At 38.4% G+C, this 11,751-nt stretch overlaps 1 protein-coding gene across 2 annotated transcripts in view; it reads left to right on the top strand.

Moving 5' to 3' along the window:
• Positions 1 to 504: 504 nt before the first annotated feature.
• The window catches only part of si (sucrase-isomaltase (alpha-glucosidase)), a 77,308-nt gene continuing 66,061 nt past the window's right edge, over positions 505 to 11,751 (top strand). Inside the window, exon 1 of one of the 2 annotated variants that reach the window (XM_020050172.3) lies at positions 505 to 568. The gene's annotated coding sequence lies outside the window, so the exon portion shown is untranslated. Of the gene's footprint in view, positions 569 to 11,244; positions 11,349 to 11,751 lie in introns of those variants that run through there. The other variant, XM_010901704.5, reaches the window with a different exon arrangement.

Here is an 11,751-nt window from a genome sequence, read left to right as displayed (position 1 = left end):
GTTGAAGAGTACCTATGATAAAAATTACAGACGTCTACATGCTTTGTAAGTGGGAAAACTTGCAAAATTGGCAGTGTATAAAATACTTGTTTTCCCCACTGTATGTTTTCATGGAAAACAAGGACATTTTCAAGTGACCCCAAACTTTTGAACGGTCGTGTAAAAAATTTTAAGTACTGAGAGACAATTTACATTTTGCAATTTGGGTGAACTTTCCATTTAAACATCTACCTGTCTGGGTTAACCACTAAAATACACACACATGGATTGACCTTCGTAAACACAGCAATAAAAGACAGGTAGATTTATTATAACAAGCCGATAATAACCTGCCTCTGCTGATTTCGGTTGTAATGTTTATCTTATATTTTATAGTCAATGAGTGTACAGCGAACACACGCTCTCTCTATCTCTTTCACACACACGCAAAGAGGAAAAGGCTTTTTCTAAGGACACAGACATAAATACATTCGCAGTAATGAATTTGAACACACACTGAGTAACATGCAATAACGTGGTTGAGACACAAGACACACTGTGACTGGCATAAAACAAGAAAAAGGGTAAGGTAAGAAAAAGTAAAATGTACTATTAAGCAAAGGCTTTGATTAGTATTTACATACAAAGTATGTAATCATTATTTTCATAAATGTGTATTGTATACAAAAAACATTTAATACAAGAATATAAACTGTGTAAACTACAGAAAAAGGCATGTTTTGGTAGAAGTGTTAACTGTTTTGTTCATCATGGAGGTATCTCATTTTCTGTAAAATTATCCAAGAAATCATGGCGCAAACTCTTTTTACATAGATTAAAGATTTTGTGTAATAATTCCATGATGAATTAGAAAATAACACATTTTTAATGCTTTGAGCTACAGAATAAAAACGTATTGATAAACTTCACAGATTGGTAAAAGTACAAGTTAATGAGCTTAATACCCTTTTTTGAAATAAATCTAATTGTTACATATTATGCATCCTACAGTGAGTGCGTAAATCTTCAGATAGTTAGGTGGGACAACCACAAAACTCAGAAATTGTAAGTGCATATTACTTGTGAAATGAAGCTATTAGCAAAGAATATTTTTTGAAACTAGTTCCATTGTTGGGGTGCCAGGATAAAGAAAAGCCTTGGGTTGAGTGAGTGCTGACAATCAGTTGGGGTGGGAAGGCGAATACTTCCGAGGTGGCAGTACAAATAGGTCTGTCAGGGATGTACAGTTTGAGTGAAGACTGAATGTAGGAAGGGACAGTTTGTAGTAGATGGGAGCTTCAACGGAAAGCCAGTGGAGTGTGTAATGCAAAGTGACATGGAAAAACTGGCAGACATCTCTACTTGGATGTCGGCCCACCACCTGGAACTCCAGTTTGACCATTCCTCTGGGGGAAAGCCTGTCCATTCCAAGATCTCTCTATCACAAAAACACTTGGTGTGACCCTGGACAAAGCTGTGTGGCCTCTGCATGGTCGGGCCCTACAAAATTGGTAGCGTATGAACTTAAGTACCACAGGAATCCAGTTACTTCTCATCTAACGTCTGGCCTAATGCAGCTCACTGTAAAGCTTTTTGCTTGCACCATTAAACGCCTGCAAATTGTCTATGAGCCCAGCTGGTGATCAACCATTCAAAGTCATCAAATGTCCTATTTTAGTGATGTGATGATCGATTATTGGCTGTCATTTCCATTACGTAAATGCCTGGATCAGAGTGGGCACATTTGTCCATTAGTAGAGTTGAATATGGAAAGGAAACCAGTCAATCCTCAGATTTTTCTCCAGCGCATTCAACTCTCCTTTCAACAACTTCTCAACCTTCCCTTGGAGAGGAACATGTGGTCAACCAATTCCTGCCCATGAGCTATCACAAAATTAATACTACTACTAATAAGAGGAATTCATCTTCTACGGCACCTTTCAGTAAATCCGAAGAGACAATTCTTAGGTGTCCTTTTCCCTCTGAAGATCAGCCGAGGCAAATTTCCCTTCTAGGTATACACCTTCTGTGGTCTGGATTCCCAACTCAATAAAAATCATTATCTAGATTGGAAGGGGAAAAGGTTGCCCCTTGCTATCTGGAGCAGGAATTACATTGGTCAAAGTGTACCTTTATTAGATGCATACCGTACATACAAGGATTTCGTACATAGCCTATTACCTGAAGATAATGGGAAAGGTTTTCAAAGGGAGGCTTTAGTTCCCCCAGCAGATCAAAGAGTCCCAAAAGTCCCTTTAAAGTATAAATTCCCTATGGTATGGATTCCCGCCTCTCTCCAGTGATCAAAAGAAATACTTCAAAATACAGATCATGCTATTAATAAAAGCATGGGGCAGCAGGTAGCCAAGAGGTGAGAGCGTCTGACCAGTAATAGGAAGGTTTCAAGATTGACTCTGCCTAAAGAATGTGTACCCCAGCAAGGCAATAAACTGTAATTGCTCCCATTTTGTTTTCGGTCAACTTAGAATTAAGGAAAACAGAGCAAACTTCAATTGCATGGGACCATGGCTGTAATGCATGGGAAGAGAAAACACAATTAAGTGATTCCAGGGCCAGCTTATGGACTGGGCCCCCCGCAATGGCCATTAATGGTCCGACGCCCCTGGGACCATCGACTGTCAATGCAACATGTAGATAGATAGACCGATAGTGCTTAAATATGTGGATGTTTCTGCCCATCAAGTGCCCCCTGACTGCCAGGGCTCCACCTAAACCCATACCAGGGCCCTCCCACAACCCATAACAGGGCACGTCAGCTCAACCCATACCAGACCAGGGCCCCCAGCTCCATCTCAACTCGTACCAGGATTCCTCCACTAGTCGTACTAAGGTCCATTCTCCACAACAAATACCAGGGTCCTTCCACATGTGAGAACAGGTCTGAGAGCTACCAGTGTGTTAGATATGTAATTTTGTAATGTATAATGTATTTCCATGAATGAGAGCCGCCAATAATAATAATAAACAAACATATTGATAGTTAGTGTTATTGGTTGTACTTTTAATAGTTCAATTGATATTAACGTGATATAAAAGTACATTATATGATTTGAAATAATTAGTACAGTTTCATACACCAGGGAAATTGTTCAGAATTTATGCAGGAAAAAAAATTGTAGGCCACATATTTAAACATTAAAAATCATTGAAAGCATTCTGATATCTACATTTGGTCCAATCAAATTAAAGTTGCTGTTTCAAAATTGTAAGAGTGACAACTGTGAGTTTTGTCTAACTTAGCATGGCGTTAATCCAATAATGAGTTGTCTTGTAGTTTTTTCTTTCATGGATTATGGATAAATCACACTGTAACAGAAAATACAGAAATGGAGGCATGCGAGGTGATATTATAGAAAAGTCTCAGTAATGGCAATGGGGGGGCCTCATAGAATATACAGTGGATTTAAAAACTCTACACACCCCTGTTAAAATGCCAGGTTCTTGTGATGTAAAAGAATAAATCATGTTAGAACTTTTTCCACTTTTATTGTTTTTATTGAAAAACAAACTGAAATCTTTAAGGGGGAAAAAAATAAGAAAATAAAAACTCACAATAACACGGTTGCACAAGTGTGCACACCCTTAAACTAATACTTTGTTGAAGCATCTTTTGATTTTATTACAGCACTCAGTCTTTTTGGGTAGGAGTCTATTAGCTTGGCACATCTTGACTCATTCTTTTAGATCACAAAAACCTGCCATTTTAACAGGGGTGTGTAGACTTATTTATATCCACTGTATATCCTTAATAAGAACAATAAGTTCAATCTAAGTTTAAGTTTCATTTAAGTATTCACTATGTAATTGATGGATCATGCCGTTAGTGCCAAAGTTGACAAATCCCATATTTCTGTAAAAACATGGTTCTCAGGGACCTTGTTGCACTACTGTGTAGTACTGGACTCTGACATTGCTTTGCAAAGTCTGATAAAGAAGTTTTCAGTTGGTACATGTACATGTCTTCCTTGAAAACCTCATTTCTTCTCAGTTGCACATGCTACCTTGCAATTTCAGTTTGCCTTCATTGAACATTTAGAATTGCCATTTGTACTTGCATTTGCCTTCATTGCACATGTAAGCATCCCACTTACATTGGTCTTAATTGTTTCACTTTTACAAGTAGAAGAGTACATTTATTGCACTCTTCTACTTGCACTTCTGGTTAGATGCTAAGTGCATTTCTTGTACATGTTTACTGACAATAAAGTTGAATCTAACATAATTTCAATTATTTTATATTGGGGTCAAAATGACCCCGGTTGGTTTCACCATATAATATAATACAAGTTATGTTTACTTGAAATTACTGAAAACTAAATGATACCAGAATCAAAGGATGTTAAATACACTTTTAAGTACCACTGTGGATTGTACTTGGTACAAAAGCAGCACATTTTATTAAAGAAAAGTATATATTTTTGTTTTATACTATATTCAAATTTACTGTAATTTCCTAAAATAATAATAATCAGATAACATTAATAACATAACTAATAATGTTTTAAAAAGTTCAAGTTCAAAAGGTTTATGTTATGGTTAGGGCCCAGGGCCTCATAGGATATTAATGTACAGTGGATTTAAAAAGTTCAAGTTAAAAAGGTTTATTTGTCATTTTCAATAACAAGTTAGGACAACGAAATGCTTGGTTTTTCTACTCCCAACAGTGCAGTTAAAAAAGTAACAGTAATTATAATTTACAGAAATAAGAGAACACAATCAATCAGTAATAACACTATACAAAAACACACATCAATAATAATAATTAAACAACTATACAACCGTAGTGCAATGTAAAAGTAACAGGTTTGCATGGGACTATGGATGGAAGGGAAGAGGGGTTCCCGAGTTGAGCAGCCTTACAGCCTGTGGAAAGAAGCTGTCCCGTAGCCTGTTTGTTTGGGACTGAATACTCCTGTAACTTCTGCCTGATGGCAGCTTGGTAAACCGTCCGTGGCATGGGTGGCTGGGATCTGTAATGATCCGTTTGCTCCTCCTCCTACACCTCTCTGTGTAGAGATTTGCATCGGTAGTGCATCTGTAGAAGTTGGAGAGTATCCTGGAATCCATGCCAAATCTCCTTAATCGGCGTAGGAAGAAGAGCCGTTTCCTGGCCTCCTTCACCACGACGTTAGAGTGATGAGACCATGGCATGGCATGGATACCACTGTTGACCCACGTTTTTTGATTAGGAAATTATTTTTTAGTTGTACGTGGTACAACGTCATCAATATATTTGCTAATAAAACCTCCATACGTCTCTCCGAACACATAAATCGGCGTCTGATTGGACCTCGTCAATGGCTTCTCTTGTTTTAGCCTCTGCCTGTAAGCAGGGAGCAACAGTATCGACACGTGGTCTGATTTGCGGAAAGCAGGACGCGGGAGGGCCTTATTAATCGGGAATGTGTCGGGAAGGTGATGTGTTTTTTAAACTTCGGTAGGACTTTCTTTGGATTGGTTACGTTAAAATTGGCAGCAACAGTAAAGGCAGCCTCCGCAATCAAGCCTGTGATGGGGGGGGGGGGGGGGGGGGGGTGTACACAGCTGTTAAAATGGCTTATGTGAAGTCCCGGGGTAGATTGTAATGACGACATTTAATCGTAAGATGCTCCAGATCAGGAGAGCAACCAGAAGAAATGCAGTCCACATCCAGACACCAAAGATTGTTTACATGAAGCAGACAACACCCCCCTGCTTTTACCGGACTTTGCTGTTCGATCCTACCGATGAATGGATAGCACTTTCGGAACAATGGCTGCATCTGGGATTGGGGGCTCCAGCCATGTTTCAGTGAAAACCAGAACGTTACAGTTCTTAATTTCCCGCTGGAAATCTAGCCTGCTCCTAAGTTCATCCAGCTTGCTGTCTAGACGTTCACTACCCAGTGAGCAATCAGTGGCGGGCCGCCGGCACCTATTATGTAGTATAGCCAGCGGGCCACCAGCTTTTGCCGCTTTTCTTCTGATCTCAATTTGCATAAGCTAATTTGCATCTCAGGCGGCCCGACTGCGTTATGCTGGCGGCTAGCGGCCGAAGAGAGGGCGTGTATCTACATGTGTTGCCATTTTCTTCCAGCAGAGATGCTATTGTATCCCTTTTATTCTTGTAATGATTATTTTATTTATTTTAATGTTGTAAAATCTTAGTGTACAGAATTTTGGTCAACATTGGTAGTTAATAAATAAAATAGACTTTGACTATTGCACTATTGCTTGTGTAAAGGACCTTTGTGTAGATATGTACAGTAAACACATCTTGCCATTGCTTACCATAATGTTTTCCTGAACTAATGGCCATTTTCCACTGCATGGTACCAGCTCAAATAAGAGAATACTTGCGAGAGTGCATAAAAGAAATACGTTAACATTTTGCTAACATGATGGTTGTTAAACAGTATTTTATTATTGGGGTCCCCAGGGACCCCAGTTGGTAGTCATTGTATGTTAAACATGTTGGTAGGATGAGGGTTAAACATGTATTAAGGATCATTATGTAATATGTAAAAATGTCAATAATTAGGTGCTTTAATTGAAAGTTCATGATGTGTCCACAATTTTAAATGTTTTTCTATGCATTTTCCAGGAATACTTTTTTGATTGGTTGCAATACTTAATGTAAAAGGAAATGTATGTGTTATCACAAAATATGGAGATATTATTTGGGACACCCATGGACTTAAAGGGCACACTTGGTACCGATTCAGCCCAATCCAGGCTTTTCAGATTATTATTTTTTACCTAACATGAACAAATAGTTCAAGAAATGTTTGAAATGAGATGTTGATATATAATTAAATCTCAATTTGGATTTGAAAAACTTGTGGCATATATAGAAATGTGTGAACTTAAAGGGCATTATTAAATTCCATAGACAGAGCCATAGACAAAGTTTTTCCATGAGAAAAGAGAGAAAATCTTGCCAAGGCTAGTTCGCCCGGTCCGTGAGTAGAAGGGATTGAGGTGAACCAGGAAGGGTGTTTGAAGCTATTTATGGGCCTGTAGAATCTGTATAATAATGTATTGTAAATGTATTATTCCTAGGTAGACTCGCCCTTCAGTGTATACATCAGCTTGTAACCAGCACTACAGTGAGTGCATTTTGGAACATTCATTGAGATAGGACAGCTCTGATGCATTATTGCAATAAATATAGAATGTATTTTCTCCCTTGATTTGGGCAAGTTCTCTATTATTTAACCACTATACGTAACCACTAAATTATATCACGTCAAAGCCAGCTTTCTTGTGAGAAGTGGCCAATACTCCTGTGCTAATCCGAAACCTACCATATGGAATTGCATTTGTGTATCAAGTGTACATGTATCCCGTTCAGTTAGAACCAAATACTGTAGATGGCTAGCTAGTAGCTGTCCAGTACCTATACTGAAAACAATGAATGTTAACTAGTTATTTTCGATGTTCATAATGGTTTGGTTTCAGGTAACTATATTGACACACAGTCCAACACTTCTTTAGATTTATATGTCAGACTTGTCTGATGCAGTTTGTCCATCGCAACAGAAAACATAAACTGCACTTGGTCCGTTAAAAAGCCCTAATAACATAGGCTGGCGACAAACTCAGCTTGTGTGTAGAGACTGCTGCCCTGACCACTAAGCCACGCAGTAGCACAGAGTGGTGTAACATCCAAATTTTTTCTGTATACAACTCTAAGAACATCAATGATTGGAAAAATATCTATCAACATTGTCAATTGTTTTTCACAATTAACTCATTTAATCGCAAAATAAAGTAAAGCTATAAAGCAGATTATTTGGGAGAGAGAAATATGTTTTGTTGCATTCACACTAGTCTTGCAAGGCCACACCACCAATCTCGCCTGGCCTCCTTGGAGGTCTGGAAACTTGCCTACTGAAAAAAGGGTTCAGAACGCTAAATGAATCACAACAGCATACACAGGTCAAAATGAGATGGAAGATGAGAAAATGCGTTAGGCAAAAATCTTTGGGTTGAAGCTGCCATGCCATCTCTTTTCGTTCAGTTTAGAATTAGCTTTTTCCTCTCACAAAAATGCTAATTCTTTCTACCTAATCCGCACATTTATATTATAGCAGAATCGGGAAGATATGCCTAGAGGCACGTCTGCTTTCAGGCCCGGACTATCACCCCTTGACCAACATACAGATGGCTAGGGGCATCCCTATAGACAGGACCTGACACAAATAAAGTTCTAATTATGTAACATATTGTTTCATAGGCTCTGTTGCTGCTATGGTATTGACCCAGCATTGCATAAATTACGTAAATATGTAACTATTTTGGAAAACCTGATTGCGTTCAATATCAACTTATCCCATTGCTATTAGTCCTCAACATGAATTGTAAAGTGTTATTTTCGTACCATTGGAAATCAGGTGCCAGGGGCAGTTCTGAACATATTAATAGTAAAATAGAGGCTGCTTGGTAGGCAGTGTGGTCGGGGACGGTGGGCGGGCATTTCCGGACTTTCAGTCCGATTGTTGCAAGTTCGATTCCAGTGAGTTGCAAGACTTCATCCTAATCTCAGTACTGTGATGCCTAACCTTAACATAACTTATTAGCCCTAAACTTATTCCTAACCCTAACACCAGTACTGTCATGCCTAACCTTAAACCTAAGTTAACCTTATCTGTTAACTATAGATGTTATTCGTAACAAGGCATTTTTCATTTTCAATCGATTACATCAAGGACCAACATAATAGCGAAACTTAAAGTAACATAAAAGTTTTCCTATTACGTTGTTTGAGTAACATAATAGTGAGTCTTTAAGGACCAATAGCACTGGGGATATGATGACAGCGAACATAGTTGCACTGATATATGTTCATACTGAACATAATTGCGGTTTACAAATTAACTCTATATGAATCTAATTTCTGAGAGATACGGTTGTATGGTTTACTTAAAGGCTACAACTTATGACGTTTCCTTGCTTCTTGAGTTACCATAAAGGTTTATTAACTGAGTACTGTACTACAGCCCCGGACGCCCAGGCCTAACAACGCCATTGCTCAAGGGTAACAAAGTGGAAGGGGGGTTGGTTGGGGACGCAAGTATTTGGTGGAAAGCGACGTATTTTCGGACATCTGGAATTGCCATCTGCTGGTGGGAGCATTATGCAGTACCTGCCTTTATTGATTGCCCAATGTTTTTCCATCTCCTCCTCTGCTTAATTTATTTTCCATCGAGTGTCATTCTGGAAGGTCTTCCATTTTTTTTTTAATTGAGAAGTACTAATGACATAACGACATATTGCATCACATATGTACAACCCCGTTTCCCAAAAAGTTGGGACACTGTGTATAATGTAAAGAAAAACAGAATGCAATGATGTGAAAATAATTGAAACCCTATAATCGAATAGAAAATAGTACAACGACAAAAAAATATAGGCCTATTGGAAGATACATGCTCACTTTGAATTAGATGCTAGCAATATGTTTCAAAAAAGCTGGAACAAAGGCACTGGAAAGATTGGCAACCTTGAGTAATGCTAAAAAACTAAACCTGGTGGAATATCACACAGCTAATAAGGTCAATTAGTCAGAAGTGAAGATGGGGAGGGGTTCACCATTGTGAAAAACTGTGTGGGCAAATAGTGCCACAATTCAAGAATAACTTATCACAACATAAAATTGCTGAGATTACTTTGGGATCTCATCATCTATGGTACATAATGTCATTAAAAGATTCAGAGAATCCAGAGGAGTCTCTGTGCACAAGTTACAAAGCCAAAATACTGGATACTGGATGGGCGTGATCTTAGGGCCCTCAGAGAGCACCACATTAAAACCAGACAGGATTCTGTAGTGGACATAAATGCATGGGCACAAGATCACTACCGAAAACCCCTGCATATGAACACAGTACTTCACTGCTTTGACAAATGCAAGTTTAAACTATACCATGCAAAGAAGAAACCATACATAAAAAACATCCAGAAATGCCAGCTCTGGGCCTGAGCTAATTTTAGACGTACTGAGGCAAAGTCTGACGAATCAAAAGTTGAGATTCCTTTTGGGTGTCATGGATGTTGTGTCCTCTGGGCGAAAGAGAAGCACCATCCAGTTTGATATCAGTACACAGTTCAAAAGCCGTGATGGTATTTGGGTGCATCTGTGAAGGCACCATAAATGCTGATCAATATATACAGGTTTTGGAGCAACACATGCTGCCATCCAGACTTTTTCAGGGAAGGCCTTGCTTATTTCAGCAAGACAATACCAAACCACATTCTGCATGTATCACAACAGCATGGATCTGTAGTAAAAGAGTCTGGGAGCTGAACTGGCCTGCCTGCAGTCCAGACCTGTCCCTTATTGAAAACATTTGGCGCAATATGAAATGACAAACACAACAAAGGAGGCTCCGAACTGTTGAGTAGCTGCAATTCTATATCATGCAAGAATGGGACCAGATTCCACTTTCAAAACTACAGCAACTGGTCTCCTCAGTTTGTTTGTTAAAAGAAGCGGTAACCCACAGTGGTAAACATGCCCCAGTCCCAACTTTTTTTTAAACGTGTTGCTGGCATCAAATTCAAAATAAAATTTGTTTTAGATTCCGTCTCACACAGTTGAAGTGTACCTATGATAAAAAATGACAGTCCTCTACATGCGTTGTAAGTAGGAAAACCTTCAAAATCGGCAGTGTATCAAATACGTGTTCTCCCCACTGTACATACTATGAAGTTTTGCAACATGTTTTTTTTGTTTGCGAAAATGTTCTCCATCCTTAGTTGTCCATGCAGTTCATCTGGCATGGCGCCGCTTCACAACGGGGTGCCTTGCCAGATTGCTGTGCAGCCTACATTTTGTAAAAACGAGTTCTCACCTAAAAAGCTTTCACAAATTGTATGGAAACCTAGCTACTGATAAAAACAGTTACCCAACTGGGTGTCTGAAATGGCCTTATTTGACAATTTCTCAATTCTCTCCCATTTAGTTAGAAGAAAAACAAATGCCTGAATGTTTACTTAGGAAAGTATATAGGACATCTTTATAGTGAAACACTTAAATCTATTTATTAATACTGTAAATAAATTCACATTATTCATGTTAGTCATGAATGTGCTAGAATCATATCTGTTTCTGTAATGCTGCCTAATCCTTTTCAGTTACTGTTGGTTTTAGAGAGGTGAGACTTTGACCCTCTCTGTTAATCATACTTTAAAGTTACTAAAGGGTTCTTCTAAATAGATGAGTAGAAGTTGCATCAGAGATTCCATAACAATCAGGACCGTGTTAGAACTGTGTTCACATGACTGGTTGCATTTTTTCTACTACCAAAAACTGATTATTTTGCTTAAGGACACAGAAAACAAGGGGCATTAAGAGAAACAATTCATGTAAGTTTATACATTTAAAAAAATGAAAATATGAAATTATATTTGCAAGCTAGCTGTAGGGGACTTATTATTTGGTCTCTCTACTGTTTGTTTGTACACCGCTCAGCCATTATTGTGGGTCGCTTCCCAATTGGTACCTTCTTAATACCATAAAAAGTCCTAAAACTAGGCTACTAACATTAAGCTGCATTTAGATTTCAACGGAACATCCAGATAGCTGGACTAGCATCACCAAGTGTTCCTGGCTTGCAGGTGTGCAAGGAGGACTTTCATGAACATATTATGCATGTTTGTTTGAAGCTCTGGTTATTTAATAACTAATTATTGCTATGAAATTATGTTCACACAATTTTATCTACGTATGTAAATAATGTTTATTTTATTATTAATACAAATCATAGAT

The sequence above is a fragment of the Esox lucius genome, chromosome 1 (genome assembly GCF_011004845.1).
Source record: "Esox lucius isolate fEsoLuc1 chromosome 1, fEsoLuc1.pri, whole genome shotgun sequence".
NCBI lineage: Eukaryota > Metazoa > Chordata > Actinopteri > Esociformes > Esocidae > Esox > Esox lucius.
Note: the sequence above shows the minus strand (reverse complement) of the source record. Positions and strands in the feature narration are given on the sequence as shown.